Source organism: Microcebus murinus, chromosome X, assembly GCF_040939455.1.
Source record: "Microcebus murinus isolate Inina chromosome X, M.murinus_Inina_mat1.0, whole genome shotgun sequence".
In the NCBI taxonomy this organism is placed as follows: Eukaryota; Metazoa; Chordata; class Mammalia; order Primates; family Cheirogaleidae; genus Microcebus; species Microcebus murinus.
This window is the reverse complement of record NC_134136.1, coordinates 26,386,529-26,410,395: the sequence shown is the minus strand read 5'-3', so window position 1 is coordinate 26,410,395 and position 23,867 is coordinate 26,386,529. Positions and strand designations below refer to the sequence as shown.

At 34.1% G+C, this 23,867-nt stretch overlaps 1 protein-coding gene and 1 pseudogene across 3 annotated transcripts in view; both read right to left on the bottom strand.

Moving 5' to 3' along the window:
* Positions 1–23,867, bottom strand: part of DIAPH2 (diaphanous related formin 2) — an 824,298-nt gene that overhangs the window by 488,950 nt on the left and 311,481 nt on the right. The window lies entirely within an intron of this gene.
* On the bottom strand, positions 15,554–22,791 carry LOC142865929 (uncharacterized; annotated as a pseudogene).

The following is a 23,867-nucleotide window of genomic DNA, read 5'->3' as shown; positions in this document are numbered from 1 at the left end:
TATGTGGTCCATCATTGACTGAATGACTATGTGGAGTTATTTGTCTTCCTGTTAACCTTTAACCTATTTGAAGTACCTGATTTAAGCTATAGTCCATCCCTTTTCCCACAGGTTCTCTCTGGCTTTGTAAGTACGATCTGATGTTTTTCTTGCCATTCCATGTACTCAGAGAACTTCCTGTTATGTTAAATTTCATAATCCATGTCACAAATCAATAGTCCAGCAATAAACTCTAAGAGCTAAGTGCATCAAACAAAGAGGAATACTAAGAAAGGCAAAGAGATAGGAATTATGATGCTAAACACCAGTATCATCAGACGAAGAGGGCATTTCATGTTGAGACTATAGTTTGGGCATTCACCACACCCAGGCTTTTCTGATCTAATATGGTCCATCTTAGACTGGTACAAATCCTGCACAGAATTTAGTTTAATGCAGAAAGCAGTTAACTTTGCTGAACCAGACTAAACAAAATAACACCCCATCATATTTGTAGCCAGGATCTCAACTTGACAATATAGGATTTTTCAGTCTTGGTTTCAGATAAATCTGACCAGGTCTAGAAGAAGGCCATAGTTGTAGATTTCACCAGAGATTTATTCAAGTAAAACTACTGGGAAATTGGTTATCCTAAAAGAAGCTACTTTGCTTGTTCCTTCTCATCTGCTGGATACTTCCACTTGGTTGTCTAATATGTGTCTCCAATTTAGCACACACCAAACCAAACTCATAACCTTACTTTCAAACCTGCTTCTCTTGCAGTTTTCTCCATCTAAACAAATGACAAGTCAATGCTTCCAATTTTTCAAGCAAAGAAAAAAATGTGGAGTTGTCATTAATTCTCACTCATAGATCACATTCTACTCTTTAACAAATTCAATACTTAATCACCTCCATTAAGTGTTGGAATCCTGAGTGTTCTAAGCCACCATCATTTGGAGCCTGGGTTATTGCAATGGTCTCATAACCAGTCTCCATTCTGCTTTTGCTACCTTCATTCTAACCTGTCAATTAATTAATTAATGTTACACTTCTATTGAAAACCCTCTGATGGCTTCTTGTTTTTTTCAGGGGGAAACCAGTCTTTAATAATAGCCTAGAGTACCCTACTGCATTTTACACCCACTCCTTAGCCACTCAGACTTCATTTTCTACTACTTTCCTTTTCTTCACTCTACTCCAGCCACACTAACTTACTCTCTGTGAAATATATCAAACCAACTTCCCAATAGCAGGGCCTTTGCACCTGGTGTTCTGTCATCACCAGATGGTTCCTGGCTTCTTTTGGATCTTTATTCAATGTCACTCTCTCCCAGAGACCTTTAAAGAAAATACAGCTCAAAATTGCAACTCCTCCCTCTTGGCCTTCCCTTTTCCCTTGGCCTGCTTCATTTTTCTACATAGCAATTATCAGCATCTGATATAATACATGTCTTACTTATTCATTTATTGTCTACGTCTTCTACTATGAGGCAAGCTCCGTTAAAAAGATGGATCTGTGGCTCTCCTGTGTAGTGTTATATACTAATATCTAGAATTGTGCCTAGAAGAGAATAGGCACTTCAATTATTTTGGAATTTATCCTACATATACATTCTCACTGGTGCAAGATGATTTATGTATAAGGCTATGTATTCCAGTATTGTTAATAGCAAAATATTATAAATGTTCATCAATTAGAGACAGATTTAATAAATTATAGTATAGTGAGCATTGTTTATAATAGCAGAAGATTTAAAATGTCCCCAAACACTGATCAATAAAAGACTGCTTAATTAAACTATGCTACACTCAATGGACTACACTGCTCCTATATCAATGACCAAGGAAGCTCTTTATGGAATGATCTGTAATAAATATTAGTAAATGAAATAAACAAGGTGTATAAGACTATGCCGTATAAGCTACCATTTATGGAAAGAAAGAGGGAAGAATCTTTATAAGTATTTGCTGGCATATGCATAAAATGTTCCTGGGAGGATATACAAGAAGTAAATTACATTAGCTACTTCTAGAGAGAGAACTAAGTAGGTGGGGGACAGAAGCAAGAGGAAGATATTTCACTCTACTATTTTCTATCCCTTGAATTTTTAACCATATAAACATACTATCTATTTCAAATATGAAGAGAAAAAGAAAGAAAAGGATTTCATCACTAATGTCGCTAATATGAGTGCATAGTACAGAATGCTCAATTAAAGAAAATATACTTTGTCCACATGAGGTAGCATCATAGAAAAGTAGTCCAGGCTTCCATATAGCACCAACAGTCAGAGCAGAGGAGGAGCAAAATGATAAACACCAAATGTCAGCCAAGCCCTAGAAGCCCAGAGGCACAATGGAATATATAAAATAAGCAAAATTTTAACAAATACATATTATGAGTAGTGGGGCGGCTTAAAGACACTCTGTTTTCAACATGCCTAATGAATTCCGCCTTCTTCACAACTGTATTATGTTTTATAACCATATTTCTTTTTTATATTCTATTTTTAAAGGGCAAATAAATTGTATATTATTTGTGGGGTACAATGTGATATTTTGATATATGTGTGCATTATAAAATGATTAAATCAAGATAATTAACATATCTCTCACCTCACCTACTTACCATCTTTTCTGATAAGACCTTTGAAAATCTACTCTTTTAGCAATTTTGAAATGTATATTAACTATAGTCATCATGCTGGGCAACAGTTCATGAATAAAACTTATTCTTCCTATCTAACTGAAACTTTGTACCCTTTAACCTACTCGTTCCCCTTTGCCCATTCTGCCTCCCAGTTCCAAGCCTTTGGTAACTACTATTGTACTCTCTATTTCTATGATTTCAAATTTTTTTAGATGCCACATATAATATAAGAGAGATCATGTAATATTTGTCTTTCTGTGCCTGGCACTCCCATGTTCATTGTAGCATTATTTGCAATAGCCAAGATATGCTAAGTAGTCATCAATGATGAATAGAATTTTAAAATGCAATATATATATACAATGGAATATTATTCAATCTTTAAAAAGACTGAAATTCTGTCATTTGTGACAAGAATGAACCTGGAGGACATTATGCTAAGTAATACTCATTATTTCTTACCACTGGTACAAACACATTCATTTTCCTATTCACTGCTTATGATTTATAAAAGAAAACCAAATTACAATAAAATATTAAAATATCTGCACAAACGTCTCCTATATACACAAAAATAACAATGCTACAAAAACAGAACTGTTAGTTTGTATACAGCATTATCATGTCTATAAAAATGCCTGAATTCATTGCATGAAAGGCAATTTAAGAATTTCAATGAGTTATAATGTCTGCAAAGGATACTTTGAAAGTTAAATATATAAAAGTCAAAGACTACCTAAACATTATATATCCAACTAAGCTCCCCTGGAAAATTCCTAAACCAGTTAGAGAAAACGAGAGAGGACTACGGTTCCTGCAATTGAAGACAAAGACCAATTCAAGTATATTTCTTGTGTTATACTTTCCTTGGATTCATTTCTACCCCAAGACTCCAATAACTTTGGTAAATATTGGTTATAAATATTGACTAAAAGTATACATAAAACTACCACCAGGCATTGGATGAATGTTCCTGGTAAATGTGCAAGGTAGGTAGGTAATAGTATTAGTCTGTTAGGGCTGCCATAACAAAATACCACAGACTGTATGGCTCAAACAACAGAAATTGTTTCTGTTGTTTCCGGGAAATCTAAGATCAAGGTGGCACCAGGGTAAGTTTCATTCTGAGGTCTCTGATGGCTTGTAAGCAGCCATCATCTTACTCTGTACTCACATGGCCTTTTTGCAGTGTGTGTATATAGAAAGAGGGAGTTATCTGGTGTCTCTTCTTATAAGGACACTAATCCTATCTGATCAGGGCCCGACCCTTATGACCTCATTTAAATTTAATTACTGCCTTAAAGATCCCATCTCCAAATACAGCCATACGGGGGGTGGGCGGTGAGACCCTCAACATAATGAATTTTGGAGAGAGACAACATTCAATCCATACCAGCACTATTAATGGTGTTTTATAAGAAAACTGAAGTCCTCAGAGACTTGTGAAAGATCTCAAAGAAAAGCCAAATGACAGAGCTGGGATTTAATCCCCAGGCTGTCTGGCCCCAAAGCCTGTGTTTTTGCTACTACACTTTACCATTCCTTATAGATATATGGAAAGAGACTCAGAGGTGCCTCCTATATACTTATTACTAAATAATTTGAGGTAAGAAGGTTCAGGGGAGATGTTGAAGTTATCCCATGGTTTGACATCCTCATAGCATTCTTCCTTGTGGTCTAACCTATGTTTTCCTGAATATTAAATCAAAGCTGTGGTTTCTTTTTTCTATACGTGGCCTTGTATCCTTACTTGTTCAAATTGGAATTCTGAATTTGATGGTCAGTGATCCCTGCAAAAGGTGCTGGAAATTATTTATTTTTTAATGGTTGCAGGGGAAGATGAAGACTAGTGAATAGAGATGGAGCAATGGATTGGAGTAGGTATTTCATACCTACCTAGTACAGCCTTATAAATTGATTTTTGTGTAACTAATGAACAGAGACCTAGAATGAGAGGGCTGGAGATTATGTCAGGGATTCGAGGCCTCAGAGAAATTGTTACGTGAAAAAATCATTGTGCAAAGTTGAGCAATATGCACACTGTAGGCACAGGCGTGATGAAGAAGCCCAAGCCAAAAACCATTAGCTGACTAGTTTATGATCACCTCTATCCCCCATATACCCCCAGACTCAGCCAGGAGAGCCTTTGAAAAGCAGCTGAGACAAATTCTAGGAATCATAGAGGCAAGGGTTCAAGATTATTCTTGTAGCTATTAACAAGAAAGCATTTCTCAGTTTTGAAGCATAGGAAATTTACATTACTTATACCATGTGGCTAATGACACTTGCATTACAGTGTTGTGAGAAAGAAATGGAACACACATGTAAAAGTTCCAGTAACATAATATAAAGATCAGCAAGCTTTTTCCGTATAGGGCTAGACAGTCCCTGTTGCAACAACTCAACTCTGCCATTGTAGTGTGACGGCAGCAATAAATAATAAGTAAATGAATAAGCATGGCAGCATTTCAATAATATCTTTACAAAAATAATGGGCAGCTGGCCAGATTTGGTCTGCATGCTGTAGTTTGCCACCCTGACATAATAGGTGCTCAGTAAGTGTCTGGCTCCTTATCCCCTTCCTTCTGGAACTATGTTCCATTTATTCTTGTTTCCACTTTTGAAAACATGAGTAAATGTTCAAAACGTCCCTCATAAAATAGAATCCTTGCTACAATCGTTGATTGATAATTCTGTTTTTCAAACAGGGTACACAAAATCAAACAAATTTATGCTCCTCGTAGATTCTTAAATGTTTCAATCCTACTGGGGGTCGATCTCAAACCATACCTGTCCTCTATGTTATTCTCCATATATTCTCATATAATTTTTCTCATATGTCTACATGAAAATGACCATAAATGCAAATCAACCTTAATAAAATTATAAAATTAGTTTCTACTATCCCATAAGTATTGGGCTTGAATGAAAACTTATAAGGAAGTACAGTGTTTGGTAATGCTTCACTTGGGATCCACTGCTTTATAACAAACTGAAAAACCGAGTTCTATAAAAATAAACATAAATCAGACTTTTGAATTCAATATAATACAGTTATTTTACTCTATGCACATAAAAATATTACTGAGTATCTCAATTTGCTTTGTTGCTGGCTGAGCTCAATAGGAAACAACCAGAGTTACATTGTCCCTGTTTTCCCCATTTGGATTCCAACTGGTTTCAATTTTATCTTTCAGCAGTAATTTTCTCTAGTTCAGAAACCACATCAGTGTATTCTGCTGAAGGTGATCAAAGCGTTAGAAAATTTGTGGAAGGGTAAGAGAGGAAGTACTTGAACTTTCCATTGCTTTCTTTCTTTCTTTTTAAAGTCAAGTTTAGTCTGTTGGTGACTTTCTATTTGAAAGCTAAAAAATAATATTTGAAATCACTTGGGAAATGTGAAAAGACATGATAAGAATAAGATTCATATAAGATTTAAATTCGCCTGTTCTAAGGACAAACAGACTCATGATCCTTTTCCTCCTGAACCTATCACATTCTCTGTTATAATATCAAGCTTCTTATAAGAATATCTGACACTGTTTCCCTGTCCCTTCCTCCTATTCTCTCATCTACATATAATCAGAATTTTAACACACCCATTCCTACTGAATCAGAATGTCGTAATCTCTACACAAAGGGCCTCAGATTTGTATCTCTTAAAAACTCCCCAAGTAATTCTGGATATTAGCAAGGTTTGGAAAAACTGCTCTATAGCATATAACACAACACTATAATAGTTCAATAAATACTTCCCAAATGCAAATATTTTCAACAGTAACTGAAGGCAATACCTTAGTCAACAATTGGCTCACAGCAGTAACAAATAATGAGATTTTAACAGAAAGCAAAAGATTGTCAAACTACACTGTTTATTTTTAAATCAATTAAGAACCAGATATAGCCTTGAGAGTAAGGATCTTCCATATATCTGTATAATCTATCATTATACTAGGGATATGGAAGTTTTTGGGATAAGAATGCATTTTATGCATCAATTAAAACTGTCTATGTACATAATAAATACTAAAATAAATATTAGATACCACTGCCTCTCTCCCCTTTTGTAAGTGCAGTTGTCAGAAGGGCAGAAGAGATGAGAAAGAAAAAAGCAATAATCTATAAAAAAGGAAAGCAAAAGGTAGTTGAAAAATGAACTTATTCTTCCTTGCTATACAAACGTTCCTATGTTGCCAGGCCACTGAAAACAATCAGGGCAGAGAAAGACTTGAAATATGCAATATAAGAATAAACAAAATATTTTATTCAATAAAAATTGTAGTCTTCAAAAACGGGAAAATTCAGTCTAACCAAAATCCAGAGTTGAGCTAGAGAAAACGCTAAGCGAAGCATATCATAGCTTAGTTCCATTGCTTTTACACACCATGGAGTCAGATTAAAGCTTGTGTGCCTTAGACCAACAGATCTCGAGAACCAAATTCTAGTGAAATTGTATTTTTCAAAATACAATGCTCTGTTTTATGTCAAGGTCAATTTCAGTTACAGTTCGAGCTCTAGTAGCATGCTGATACCACCTATAAACAATGAGAATAATCATAACCTGAGTTCAACATGTGAGCTATTTATCAAAGCAAATGGAGTCAACTTGTATGAAACCTATTCAATAGGTGAACTCAGTTTAATATTGAGTCATTGATAATCACAACTGGTATGTGTGCTGGTGTGTGTGTATGTGTGTGTGTATCATTAAATATATTATAGTAAGGCAGCTTCAGTTTAACAATGAGCTTCCATGAAGTACTTTATTCTACTAAATGCCAGAAACAGTTTGGACTATAGGCTTTTACGAATTAAAAAAGAAAAGTTCTTGGATGAGGGCCCAGCTATGAGAAACTCTGTCTCCTTTGAGAACTACCTTTTAATAATAATACATTCAGTGCTGTAGTACATTTTGAACATTACTGCAAAAGATATAATATTGAACAAGAACATAAGACTAGTCATTTATTGTGGAATAATTGGTAATTGCATACTGTGTACCTTTTATTAATTTTTGAGGCCAAGAGTTAGATAATAGAGGGTCCTGTGCTGTTTATAAAGGCATGGATAAGGTGAAAGCAATTTTTAAGATTAAACACTAAATCTTGAGAGAAAGCAAAACTGAAATGTATACTGCATCCTCAATTTTTGGCCCCTAAAATTCTTACTAGTTTTTTCTGAAATTTGTAGACCGCACATAGAACTATTACCATATAAAGTAAAAAAAGATCTTATAAGGATTAGAATGAAACCTGCTTTATGTAAAAAAAAAAAAAATCAGAAATACCTCTAATTGAAGGTTTTACTGGAAACTTACTGAAGATAAAAGAGAAAGTAATAGCCCAGGTAAGAAGCAGCTGCTAATAGTCTCAGACAGCAAATAAATTTGACTGGATCAGGACAGCAACCTGCTGACTCTTTTTCCTAGCAAACTATTTCAAACCTGCTGTGCTCGCCATTAGGCTGGCCTTTACTTCACCCCAGCCACTTCAGACCTATCACTGTGGGAGATCATTGCTGCTTCTCTCATGGCTGCCACCAAAGTGTGCCTCTGTTTTTAGCATAGAACGCTTTGAATCTGAACTTAAGCACTGGTTATAACTACAGAGATGGAGCAGGAAGTCAATACATAAAATTTGGAACATAAGTGTCACAAAGAAATACAGTCGAATTAAAATCTTTAAATTGGCTAATAAGAAATGATAGATTCCTATTTCTTACTGGAAAATCGTACTAAAATATCAGTTAAAACACATGAATTCCAAAGCTGAGTGTGACAATCCATGAAGAAGAACGAAAGAAGCACTCATACAGTTGACCTTTGAACAGCACAGGGTTGAACAGATCCACTCATGCATGGATTTTCTTCTGCCTCTGCCACCAGTGAGACAAGACCAACCCCTCCTCTCCTGCTTACCCTTCATGAAGATGAAGAGGAAGAAGACCTTTACGATGATCCACTTCCAATAAATGAATAGTAAATATACTTTCTCTTCCTTATGATTTTCTTTTACATATATATATATATATATGTATTTTTTTAGCACAAGGAGATGATTTAGACTGAGCGGCTTATGAATTTCTTAATGATATTTTCTTTTCTCCAGCTCACTTTATTGGAAGATTACAATATGTAAATATATAATGCATATAACATATAAAATATGGTAACCAAGTGTTTATGTTATCAGTAAGGCCTCCAGTCAAAAGTAGGCTATTAGTAATTGAGTTGTGGGGAAGTCAAAAGTAATATGTGAATTTTTGACTACACAGGGAGTCAGTGCCCGTCACCCCTCATATTGTTCAAGGGTCAAATGGAACTAAAAACTGATAAGACATTTAAAAGGGAAGATATGATATCTGGTGCATCAGTTAAAGAAAAACTGAAGCACATAGTATGTAATAGGTATAAGAGAGTACAGAAAATAAAATGGCTATAGTTAATTAACATCATCCTTGAAGTCCTGGCTCCAAAATAAATTTCTAATATATTATGGGTATGACATGAGTTATCATGCATACTGTTATTCTGTATGCCTAATATAGATGAAAAGACTACAGGTTCTAATTTTAAGTGGTGTTTGCCTACTGTCTACCTAGGACAAGTATAGCTAAAGATAGAAAAGGTACAACAAGAATCCTAAATGGCTGTGAAATACTTTGAGTTCACCTCCCTTTACATCTTTGCTGTAAAACCTTTATCTATCCATTAAGACTCAAATAAAGTGTAACTTTCTCCATGAAATGTTCTCCAATTACCACTATATTCTTCACCTACCTATAGCACTGAATAGGTATTTTCCATATGCTGCCCTAATTAATGCTCATGTATGTATTAATATCTTATTGCCTTACCTAAGTTAAAAACTCATAAGGAAGAGAACATGCTTTCCACAATGTTATCTGTCACATTAATCTCACCTTTCAACGTATCTGGAAAATGATACCCAGGAAATATTATGTGAATAAAATATGTGAAATATTAGGGTAGAAAAATGATGAGGGTACAGGAAGATAAATGTGAATGTGATGATCTTCTGTCTTCAAGATGTAACTAAAACCTAAGCACTAGGGGTGTCCAAAGTCTTGGGTTCAGAGAAGAAAGAACAGCCAATTAAGACCACAAAAACAATAAAAAAAAAAGACATGAGAAAAAGAAGAGTGCATTGTCCCAAAAGTGAAAAACGAAAATGTTTCAATAAGAGAAAGTAATCAACAGTGTCAAAAGTAGCAGGAAGGTCAAGCATAGTCTAAACCCTGAAAAGAAAGACCAGCAGAAAATAGGCCATCTTGATCATATAAAGTAATTTCAAAAGAACAATGATGACAGAAGCCATATTATAAGAATTAAGAACGAAGAAAATGGAAACATTCACTGACTAAAGACCAATCACTTAAGAAGTTTAGTAGGAAAAATAACTATACCTATAGTGTGAAGGAAATTGAAACAAAATGACTGAATCCTAGTTTTGTGTAAGTTTGCCAATTACAAGAAGGCCCTTGGTTGTCAAATTCCAGAACAGCTTTTATGCCCAAAATGATTTCAGAACAAACCCAGCGTACAAATGATTTACTGGACAAGATCAATAGAAACTGTGCAAAAGAGATTATACTGTTCAGCGATCCATGTTGCATCAATATCTATAATGGAATGAGACAAGGTGATACAATGGCCCAAAGCTTCCTGGAATTGCTCTTTAACGAAATCAACCAGGAAAATAAAGTCCACATAGACAGTTAGCAAGTACCACACCCCCTTTCTACTGATAACAAAATAGCATTTCTCAATGTCATAGGAAGACAAAAAGTCGTATGTAGTAGTATCAACAGAACTAGGCTAAAAATTACTGCTTAGAGAACCAAATGCTTACATAACAAGTGTGACCCACAAGATCCTGTCAATCTTTCTGGCAAAGAAATATAACAACTCCATTACATGAGCCAATAAATGAACAAAAGTGGTGTATTAAATGGTAAATGCCACAGAAGGAGCAACCTATGACATTTTCATTGGCATACAAAAAGTTACTGGAAAACAAATTGCTAATGAAGATTAGAACACTATTTAATTCTGTCATATTAGAGCTAAATTAAAATCTGAACTATTTATCTACAACATTACCTGAAGGAGATAAACTGGCTGTCACCCAATTACCTATGGTGGCCTGAATGTGTGAAATTTCACACTATGCAGACCTAATGGTATTTATTAAAGTTTCCCTCCACACTAAGTACAGATGGACCAGTTAGGTAGCCTGCCAATAAGACAGTAGGTGGCTTTCTCAACTTACTGACTGAATTTGTGAATGGTCCATTTAGTGAAAAAATCATGCTGCCTCAAAAAATTTCAATGCAATACAATTAAAGAAATAGTTAAGTTCCTAGTAGGGAGGAAGGTGCTATCCCAGGAAGTGAAAGAGTTCCAGGAAATGGTCACGGACCTTAAGAAACTGATAATATCCAACATAATTTCCAAATTAATAATTCAATTAAATTTTGTTTTTAAGTTTTATTTAAAAGGTGATTGTCTATATCTTCCTATGTCTTTGTATGCCATGCATGACTTATTATTAAGTAATAGCACCCAAAGCAAATATTTAATTTCCTTTCTAATTTCCTTTCCTTTCTAATATTAGTTATTTTAATGATGTTGATTATTATATATTATCTTCTATCTAATGAGTATCTTAGATTGTATACTTCTCTCCCTTAATTATCATACCAACTCTTCAAAGTAAGGATTCTATTTTTATTAACACTACAAAAAACTTAGGCTCAGACAGGTGACATAACTTTGTCTACCTAATGACTTGGACGAGTTCTGGGATTCAAACAGATCAGTATAGCTTCGAATCCATATTCATTCCACTACAGCAAACTGCCTCCCTTAGCATGTTTGTCTATCGTTTCATTAAATGAACTAGCATGTATAAAACACAAAGCAGACTGACTAACACTTACCAGGCATCTTCATAAATATCAATTCCCATTTAATGGTCCCCAACAATCATTCTACAAACATTGTACTACATGCAGTGTAACAGACTGAGCTATAAAAAGAAATGGGATTCTGTAAAGTTCCAGGTAAGGACACCACACATAGAAAACTCCATTACTAAAAATGATAAAAGAAAAATTTGTTTTAAAAAAACCAGAAATGAATCAATGAATATTCCACTGATATATTCTATGGTAATTCAAGTATGATGCAATGATTTAACTGTTTCCCAAAGGCAAAGATGATTATTTACTAAAAGTTTTCGGGGCTATCCTTTTAATGCATATGGTCATTATCGGTTTTAAAATAAAGAATCTCAGTATGAATTTTGCTTAAGTAATCCCAGTAATTTATAATTCACAATAAAAATGCATGCTCAAAAAATAATATAAAACATAGCCTTCTATACAAAGTAGAATGAAATTTCCCTGGCATAAAATACCTTTGGGAATGAGTTACCTCTTGGCAAAATAAAAAGTATCAAAATAATAACAAAAAACCTGTCAAATACAATAAGACAGAAGATGCTGCATTTTCAGCAGTTATTAAATGCTTAAGTTTACCACCACATAAAGGCTCTTACAGCTACATCCTCAATACTTGGCCACATTAAAACCTTTTAAAGCATGTAATCAATGAAACTGAAATGCATAAACACACATAATGAAAAAAAGTACTTCAAGCTGATCACTAGAAAAATGAGAGCACCATTCTCTTAGATGAGAAATGAATCAAGAAGTATTTGCTCTTTGTTCTCTTCACTCCTTCCTAGAAATTGTCCTACTGGTTTAAGATCTGAAAATATATAACATCAGATAGGAGTGATATTTCAACTACTTAATATAGGAAACTACTGAATTTATTAAATAGCCAACAGTGTTTTCTTCAAACTTTCTCCTCAATGACTTCAAAAGACAAGACATCCCTGATAAACAATCCTACGCATCTGACTATTCTTTTAGTATTTCATATTATATTCTCTTCTTCTATCTACTCCTTAAATATTAGTGACCCCAAAGTCCCCATGCTCTAGTCTTTTTGCTTTATATTCTTGCCCTGTGTGATCCACTACCCTGACTTTAATCATTAATCTATGTGCTTACATTTCTTGCATTTGTATCTCCAGCCTAGGCCTTTTCCTTGGATTGCAGACTCATAAACCCAATTTCTTACATCTTTCACAAAATCTTTAAACAAAGATACTCCAAAATGAACTCATTCTCAGTTACATGAAAGTGTTTTGTCTGTTCCCTACTTTGGTGAAAGGCATCATAACCCAATACATATCACAGAAGTATTAATAACAAATCTTCGAGTCAACTCATCTTTCTTTGACTCTTCTGTCCCTAAGTCTGTCCACCTCGCCCTGCAAAATTCTGCTCTATTTCTACTGCCTTGTTTAGAGACTTCAACAATTATTACTTAGACCATTCATTCTCTAATTCATTTATTCTGTAGTTATAATGTGCACTATGTAGGCAATGTAAATGCAAAAATGATTAAACCACATCTCTGTCTTGACGGGGACAGTTGAAAAGATATACCAATGTAGTAAGGTATATAGAAGAGCTATGAATATACAGTAGTCTCTTAGATTTCTGTTTTGTTTGGCATCCCCCCCTTAACTCTAACTACTCCAATTTCTTATATGCATTCATGTCTGGGGTTATGTTTTTAAAATATTAAGATGTTATTACTTATGTTTAATTTTTTTTCTCACTACCTATAGGGTAAACCTTAAATAAGCATGGAATTCAGTGACTTTTCAAAACCTAGCTGCAAATTGACTTAATAGCCCCCAGGAACCTCAATGTTCCAGCCAAACCAGAGTACTCATCATTCCTGGACAAAGTCAGGACCTCCCAAACCTATACACCTCTGTTGAATTCTCTTTATATCCCACTCTTTCTCAGCCCGACCACATTTGGCTGGGGAAAAATACCATCTCCTCTGGGATGCTTTCCTGAACTCTTCTAAGCAAAAATAACTATTCCCTCCTCTGGGCCTCTATAGCATTTTGTTCCTATCATAGACATAACACTTCATATATTCCATTATCATTACTTTAGATATCCAGATCCCCAAGTAAATGTGAACTACTTAAAGCCATCAGTCATATCGTGACCATCTTTGTATCACTAGAAAGTGAATTGACACAAAATCGGCATTGAAAATAATGCTTCCTGAATTAAATAAAACTACTATGTTGCCAAACTGTAAAAATTCCTAAATTTGACATGTTAGAAAGTAAAATTTATCCTAATTTCACAAATTCAAAGCCATCCTTTCCAGTTATTGGCCTTCAACCCTTATCTCTATAATTTAAATGCATTTAAGGTGCCACAAACATTCATTGGTATATATTCCACTTAATAAAGGCTATTCTATGATTGATTTATGTTTTATATTTCCATCACTACTATGAAATTTAACAGCTGGCATATGTGTTTCCCTGGTAAAACCCATTACTGGTGGCAGATAACAACTACGACAGATTTTCCCATGGCAAAATCCTACAATGTCAAGTCACCCTACATGATAAGCAGAGCCTCTACAGGTTCTCCTAGAGCCTGAAGCGACTGTGTGCAGGCAGCTTTCACTCAATGCCCTCCAGTCCTGAAGTGAAAAATCATAAACCACATACATACACACAGAAGCACATGTGCATTCATTATTAAGGGCTCATTAATAAGACAATGCTCTGTGTAGAATATATTGATTTTTTTTCTTGGACTTTTCCCTATTTAAAAAATTTATTTTGTGAATGAAGAGAAGGAGAATTGTGAGAGAGAGGCTGTAAACTATAACTATTGACAGAAGAACATAGGTCTTGACCATGAAATCACCTCCTGAATCACTCTGATTCTTTAATAGGTTGCCATAATGTCTTTCCCTGTTTCAAAAATAAGTATTAGCAAATAACTATGTTGGATGAGAAAAGACCAGGTACCATAATTTCTGTATTCAAGTACGAATATCTCATGTTTACAAAACTGTACCATAAGAATCAAGTCATTTTGAAATGTCACATATCCACGTAAGAATGGGTCACCTGAACTTCTGTGTGGAAAAATATATACCCTGACATAAACTCCCAGTAAAAACAACATAAGAACTATTTAAAAAATAATTAAAAATATACAGATAATCTGGCAAGAAAGTAAGGAGTATATGGTCAAAAACAAAAGTGAAAGGCCAAAAACAAAGTGAAATATGAATTTAGAGACACAAACATCAGTGAGGTCAGATTTGACCTTAAGTGAATTTGCTAAACTCAAATGAACTTGAGCTTCAGTTTCCAAGGCCTCAAGTATGGGTAAATACTAACCAAGCCCAGGGCCTGATCAAAGTGGAAAGAGTAATGGGAAATGGTCATATAAACCCCAGAGGACTATACTTCAGTTTAATGGCAATTTACAAATAAACTTGCTTATCTCCCAAGGGGCATGAAAAGAAAATTGCCCCTATCCAACCATGATGCTGAATGAAGAAGGTAAAAATCTTCTCTGAGAATTCCTACTCCAAAGCTAGCTTCACATAACATGAATTTATGGCTTGTCAACAGTCTAAAAAAAAAAAAAACTTTAAGCAAAAATTTTAGCATGGCCTTAGGTTGGTAGCAACTCAGCAGAAGCAAACATGAATCTCCTCTGAAGGATATTAACCCTCATACTAGGGCTTAAAGTACTGTCACAGATAAAAGTACAAGAAACAGTAAGCATGTTTAACATATTAAAGAAATAGAAGACATTGAAAATATTTATAAAGAAGAAGATACTATCAACATGACTAAGCAGATCTGAAAAAGAATAAAATAAAATTTCTTAAAGTTATAAAAAGATAATACAGTTGAGCCTTGAAAAATTTGGGTTTGTATTGAGCAGGTCCACTTATTGGCAGATTTTTTTTTTTTTTTTTTTTTTTGAGACAAGATCTTTTTCTGTTGCCAGGCTAGAATGCAGTGGTGTCACCATAGCTCACTGCAGCCTCAAACTCCTGGGCTCAAGAGATCCTTCTGCCTCAGCCTCCTAAGAAGCTGGGACTAAAGGTACTTCCACACTCAGCTTTTTTTTATTTTTTGTAGAGACAAGGTCTTGCCATTGCCTATTCTGGTCTTGAACCCCTGGCCTCAAGTGATCCTCCCACTTCAGCCTCTCAAAGTGCTAGGATTATAGGCATGAGCCACCACGCCCACCTGACATGTCTTATTCTCGAACATTAAGCTCCTAGATATAAGGATCCAAGTCTAACTTAGTCATCTTTACAGACCTCAAAATAGCTACCAAATTAGCTTTCATATAGTAGGGGCTCAATAAATATTCTTTGAATTAACAAATAAGTTGCTTTTAACAAGCACTTATATTCAGTAACTACTATATTGAAGGCCTATAAACTGAATCATGAGCATCCAAAATTCCTGTTTGTCAGTTTTTATTTTTAACCAAAGTAGCTAATGAGAAAAATGATACTGAAAAAAATTCAGGTTAGCCCAAGTTCTTCACAGGCTGTCTTATCTCAGATTAAATAGAGAAAGTGGTACTTCTTTAGCCCAGATATGTGATTCTAACACAGAAATGAGTGTGGAAATGAAGCATGCTGCAGTTTTCATTTTCCTTCTTACAGGTAAACTATCCAGCTAATTATAGAAATCCTACAATTATCTTTAAAAATATATTCAGCTATTTAATAGGAATAGCCATATAATTTGAAACTTGCGGTGAATATATTCTCTAAGCCATTACAATGGATTGAAGCGAAAGAACAATATAAAAAACAGAAAACAAAGCAAGAGTTATATACCACCAAGACACCAAAGAAATAGACAATGCCTGAAAAATTAAACCAGAAAATACATATCTGTGTCTCTAGATATATTTGAGAATATTTCAAATTTCAGATTCTGAAAGCATCTGCTAAACATACCCCCCAAACCCACCAAGCAAGCAGCTGTGTGATCTATTCACATATTCCCAATACCACCTGGAAAAAAATGCAAATTATACAGCCTTGTTCATAAAAGAAAATAAATAAATGTCTGTGCTGAATTTCTATCCTCTCTGTATTATAAAAGTTAACAGCCCTGGCAAGAGAGATTGTATAATTAAGAATTAAAATCTTAATGACTTAAATATTCTAATCAGTCTATGATATCACCTTAATTATATAATAGATAGCCAGAAAGGAAGAAATGTGATTTGCTGTAGAAATTTAAAGTCTCTTTAAATCAAGAATAAAAATGAGACTAATATATATTTATATTCATATTGTTCTAGATATTACATAAGAAAAAGCTAACTACTATATAGTATCTCAGGAATTTATAGAAATTGATACTTTTAACAAAATCATTCTGGAAACCTAGAAATAATGTTACCTCATTCACTCCATATGATTGAAAATGCAAAACAATATTCCAAATAATTTACTTTAAATTCAACAAGTAATATTACTAAAAGTAATGAATGTACAGATATCCATTGAGACAGTGCAGAAAAGTAAAATAGAAATAAATGCTAACTTTTCCAAAGATAAGACAAATCAAAGGAAAAAAGAATACAAAAAATCATAAATCAGATGGACATATTAAATAGGATCCTCAGGCAATGATCTAGTTTAATGTAACACTCAAAGAGCATAACAAAGTTCTTCTGTTCCCTTAAGCTAAGCGAACATCTTTGTATGGTTTCACAAAACTGACACATTTGAATAAATTCCAAAGATGACTTCAGTTTCAATGTTAGCAGTAAGTGTATTTCCTTTCTGGGAGGAAAATAACAAAAAACATGGTTCAATTATTTGTAAATTGTTGACATCTTATATAGATTGGGTCAATCTAAAAGAAATTCTTTTAATATACTCTCATAATTATGCCACTACTGCTTAATGAACCAAGTGAGAATACATGATTATTCATAAAGCAAAAGGCAATAAAAGGAAAAGATGAATCAAAAAGAAGCACTGGTTTAAAAAACTACTCAGTTCAGACATGTCAAGAAAATGTTTCAGAAAGCAAGTATTTGATCATCGCTGTCATAATAAAGGGGGAAAAGGTAACACTGTCATTTCCAAGATATGTTTTAAATAAAACTTAATGATTTAAACTATGTGAATATAGGAATAATATATTTTGAGAGAAAAGAGATTAAAAAGTATATCTGTTTTCTCTACTAGATAAGGCACTGATAATAAATAGAAGAAAAACATCAAATGCCATCTGTTATAAACTTCAACTTCTGACCTTATGCCTTAGTAACCTAACGGTTTTTTGGTTTTTTTCCCTCCTCTGGAAAGGAAATGCTCTTACTATTAACATTGAAACTATAATAACACATCTGACAAGCTGGTCTGATACAGTTTAGTGAGGAAGGCATGGACTCTACCACTAGCTTCGTTGGAAACACCAGTAATTCAAACAACTTTTAAAGTAACAGAGCTCCCTGCAGAGTGCTTTGTGTATAGTAAGTGCTCAATTAATATCTCAAGCATAATAGAAAATATCTAAGTAAGTGAACTACATTTCTGTTGCTATGGCTCTGCCTCAGATCAGTGGGCAAACAATGTAAGAGTGAAGAGAAAAAATTGAGATGCTTAGGAGGAGGAAAGGAATTAAAATATACAAGTTATTTCACAAAATAAAGTAGAACACTGAATGTAAGAGTCTTGAGTTGAATTTTGGATTGAATTATTCCATTCATTAAGTATGTGGGAATTTGTTTCATCATATATCATTTTCTAACTATAATATATATATTTTAAAACATCAAAGAACTATGGCTCATAAACCCTATGAAACCCCATAATCTGAGAGATTTTTAAAGTTGAAAATATAAATAATTCAAGAAGAGTTTTATCCATCTATATCTATCTCCATAGTGGATTATTAGAGCTATTGTTTAACTGTTACTTTCTGAGGTGGGAACACATTCTGTTTTCTAACTAAAATCCCAGCCTAATTCTGTTTGATGTTTTAATATTTTTAATTTTTATGTATTCATTTATTTGAGATAGGGTCTCACTCCATTACCCAAGCTGGCATACAGTAGCATAATCATAGCTCACAGTAACCTCAAACTCCTGGGCTCAAGCATTCCTACCTTCTCAGCCTCTTGACTTCAGGTACAGGCCACCACGCCAGGCTAATTTTTAAATTTTTTATATGGATGTGGTCTTGCTATGTTGGCCCAGGCTGGTCTCAAATGCCTAGCCTCAAATGATCCTCCTGCCTCGACCTCCCAAAAGGCTGGGATTATACGAGTGAGTCACTGTACCCAGGTAAATTTCTTATTTTATTAAGTGAGTCACTGACACAAGTCAACTAGAGTATTAATATATGGCTATTAGATAAATCAGTGGTATTTTCCTTATGTTAGGGCAAGTATTTGGTACTTCTTTTTTTTTATTGGGTACTTGTTCATCTTACACATTAATTATTATTTTTTGAAAGTCGAGCTTATTAATTACAATTAGGCTGCTGGACATGGGTTTGAAATTATGTAACGTCTGGATACCACCAATGAGACATATGTCAAAGTAGAATCTCATGATCTGGCTAAAAAGTCATACCCTAACTACATTTTCAATATTTTATACTCTGTTAATTTCAAAGTAACTTGCCTTTTCTTGTATTCAGGTAACAACATACATCTAGCATCTAGCTAGTAGTTTTTTCAACAATCTTCCAACTTAAAAGAACCAGGTTCCTTAGAAATTGCTGATTCCAAGGTTGTGGGAAGGTAGCTACAAAATGTAAAATGTCTTTTTATGTCACAAAGTAAGGTAGCACTAAAACGAAAAATGGGGGTTTCTCACAAGGACAGCTTGAGGAGGTTCTCACTGGCTAAATCTAGAAAAAATTGAGCACCAAATTAATACACTATAGTAATAAATTATAAACCATTGAAAAATAGGAAGTTATAAGTCCAAAGTGATAAGAAATGAATCGATAAGCAGATAGATAGATGAAAAGGGAGAGGTCTTGCTTACACAGAATAATGAGTGCCTATTTTTATATAGAGAGCATGTATTGTCACTGGCAACTCATCATTTTATAACCATTATGATAAATGTTAGGTAATCTAGGGGAATATTTTGATGAGGACCAAGATATTTGCATGCTCTTAAAGTGTCTCCTCCCAGACTATATATCAATTGCAAGGAAAAAAGAATAAATATATACCAAAGAAACCATATAATACCTTGATCAAAATTGGCATCACCAATGAAGGGCAAATACTGTGTACTTCTAGGTATGATATCTCAATATAGCATGACCTGTGTATTATAGAATTGTGGCTAAGAATGCATATGCTGAATCTAATCATGAGGAAACATTAGACATACCCCAAATGAGGAATATTCTATTTTTTAAAAGGAGATTTATATTTATTCTTCAAAAATGACAATATCATAAAAGACAAAGAATTGCCATGGAAATCTTCTGGATTAAAGGAAGCTGAAGAAAAAATGAAGATGGAGATAGAGATGGTGAGGAAGGAAGCCAAGAAAAGAGGGAAGAGGAGGTGGGGAAGAGAGAGGGAGAAAGGGGAGGTTAACAATAGGTGAATCTACATAAAGGATATATTCAAGTGTTCTTTGTAGTATTCTTAATCTTACAATTTCTATATGTTTGAAATAGTTCCCAAATAAGAAGGTAATATAACTAGTATTTTTTTGGTATTTTTTAGTGTATTATATTATGCTATTTTCCTGTTCTTGCTTTAAAGCAAATTATTTAAATATCTATTTAAATGGTATTACAGAATAAAAGGAAAACCAGAAGTATTAAATCATACCATCACTAATACCCTGAAATCCTATATCAAGGGGATGCAAATATACATAGCATATAATATTATGATTTGTCTACATTAAAAGCTAAGATACAATTTCCACAGAAATGTCAAATTTCTTTTTCTTAGAATCATAGAACAGAGTTAGAGGATCCCTTAAAAATATCTACTATAACCCCCTGATTTTTCAGTTTAAGGAACTGAGGTCATATAGTAACAGAGAACCAAAACTAAAAAACATGGATACCTCTTGAGCTTTGTTACCTGCCAAAGTATATACTTGCTTAACTTGAACAATCTGAAATGTTTCAAGTAAATCCTTTATATACTGTTCCTACTAAACAGAGAAAAAAACAAAACAAAAAACAGCACATTTTATCCCCTAAACTGTTATAACTTGTATATTTGAAATGCTTATTTTTAAATAGTTTACATATTTTTTCTTTACAACATGCTTTTTTTAGATAAAGGGTACTATGGAAGTCTGACTAAGCTGGAAAAATTCACTATAATCATAGCTAGCCATCATTAATGTCATTCCACTTAAACTGCCCTCATTAAATGTACCATATGAACTAAAACACGATGGGATCCATTTTCATTGGGCTGCCTCTAACAATGAATGGGCTGCATTAAGTGATTTTCATTCAGTCATTGGTTTATAAAGTAATTGGTTTGCCAATATTTAATTTTCATACTATCCTTGTGAGAGAAATAAGTATTAGCTAGCATAATCCAGCTACATCATCTTTTCCATTTTATCTTCAGATCTCTTAGTCACACTGCCTCATTTATAAAAGACATAGGCAACGAATTCAGTTTTTCTGTCTACTCAAACTTCTGTTGTTGTTTTTAGAAACTTCAACATCCACATCAGACCTATCTAGCCTCTCAGTTTCTAAAATTCTTCATCTTTCTTTCCCTGAATTAAACCTCAGCCATTCAATCCCATGGTCACACTCTGATCATCAAAAATAACACAACCTTCCCAATCTCAATTTAATCACAATATATCACAATATCTGATGGCCTTTTTTCTATAGTTCCAGTGTAATCGATGAAGTAAGCCTGCTGAATCAATGCTTAAGTGTCAATGAGGCCATCAGCCCTTTGATCCACCATCCATCATTCTTCTCCTGTCCTCACTTACCTCCCCATCTAGTTTAAATTTCATGACCCCTCTTAGAACATTTTCTTATCTTGGTTCTATGACTCCTAACTATTATACTTTTTCTGGCCATACTTTTCCCAATTTGCTTTGCTAGATCTTCCTCCTTTCTTCAATCTCTAACTGATAGAAAGCATCAAGGTTTCTATCCTGTACTTCCTTCTCTTCTCCATGTATACTCCTTCACAAAGTGACTTAATCCAGATATATTATGTCAATATCATCTATGTGCCAGTGATCTAAAATTAATATCTCTAGCTATGACAAATCATGAAATTCCAGACTCAAAATCTAACTATTTATTACTTACCTAACATGTCTACTATGATTTCTGTATAAAAGGTATCTCAAATGTCACATGGCCAAGGTAGAATTCTTTATTCCTGACCATGCCACTATTGAAGTCTTCCCCATCTCAATAAATGGTACCATTATCCAGTAGCTCAGTCCAAACAATGGTCTTTCTTGCTTCCATTCGTCTTTTATCCCACACATCCAATTCAATAGCAAGTCTGACTGGTTCTATCCTCAAAACATATCTCAAAATCACTGAGCAAAGAAAACTGACAATGAGTGGGCTGATGAAGGAGGAGGAAATCAAGGAGAATGTGAAGTCATGGGAGACAATATAAAAATTTCCTCTAAGAAAGAGGGAATGGTCAACTATATCAAATGCTGCTGAGAGGTTAAAATAATAATGGAAAAGTAAACATTGAAGGTCATTGGAGTCCCTCAGTAGACTCCGTGGAGTGATAGAGATAGAAACTTAGTTGGAGTAGATGGAAGACAATGTAAAGACAATGGCTAATAGATTAATGGTGAAATTTTTCAAGGGGCTTTGCTCTATGGGAAACAGAGGGATGGGAAATAGTTGCAGAGGTCTATGGGGTCAGAAGTGGTTCTTTTTATCAAGAGAAGAGATACTAGAGCATATTAGTATGCTGCTAAAAATGAACCAGTTAAGAACTAAAAATAAATATGGCATGTGGAAAGAAGCTAAATCACTCAGGGATGGGAACCAAGGTACAAGTGGACAGGCTGCTCTTCCACAGGTACAGGGACTCTTTTTGAACACAGTAACAGGGAATAAAATGAATAGAGATGCAGGACACCTTGGTAGATTTCACAGTGGAAGATGAAAGGGCTCTTGATCCAGTGCTTCTAGATTTTTCAATGAATTATGACATTTATCATTTTTTAATAGTTAGGTCATCAGGGGTGTGCACAAGTTTGCGTGTCTCTGTGTGGTGTGTGCTTTGGGGATGTAGGGGTGAGGCATGAAAGAAGTTGAAGAAGAGAAACGGTGGGAAATAGCTGTGCTAAACAGCAAGGAAAAGAAGTTATCAGGAAATTTATAATATAGCACTGAGTATCTATTTAGTAATGTGCAGGACTTGGCAAAACAATTTACGTATATACTAGTTTAGTGGATTTTTCTTTCACTGCAAAATTACAATTTCTTCTTATATAGCAAAGTATTTTTGGAAGATGAAACAGCATTACATATTTTCTTTGTTGTATGCTCAAATAAAAAGCTATGTTATAATGGTTCACAAGTGAAATGACATTCTTATAGACAAACAGGTTATTCATTTTTCTTTATACAAGTCTATTTCTATATAGAGATGTCAAAAATTAATTTGAAAATATAGAAGCATGCAATTAATGTTACACAGTGGTAAAAACTATGCCCATTTCAAGCAAGTTTCTATTATTCTGCAGTTTACCATTACATGATCAGAAAGCATGATGTCTTAATGTCAAAAGTATTTATTTAAAATTATATCAAGTAAGCAAGTAGTATTTACAATACAGGCAGCATGGGCAGAAAACTGTTTGCCTTCCTTTTAGCATTTTAATTTAGAGCTTTCTAAATGCAAATTAGGAAAAGAAAGTCTCTGCTTGCTAGATGGTAAGTAGATTTTTTTTTCTTTTTTTAATATCTCAATTGTATTAATGGTGTTCTTTTATTGGTAGTATATTTACATGCAGCCTTCATGCATGGCCCTTGAAATGCTTTATAAATATTAAAAGAATGCCTATAATTCCCTCATACTAAATCTCTGCAATGTACCATTAAAATTATCCTGCACAAAAGGCCAACCAATACTACTTTTATATTAAAAAATAAACTGATATTCTGGCCAACTGACTTTCCAAACAGACAAAAATGAAAAATGAACAATCTCAGGATCTATACCCTCCCCGCAAGAATACAAATACAAAATAAATCCATGAAACTTAAAACATCCCAAGCTATAAAACTCCCTCTGCTTTGGC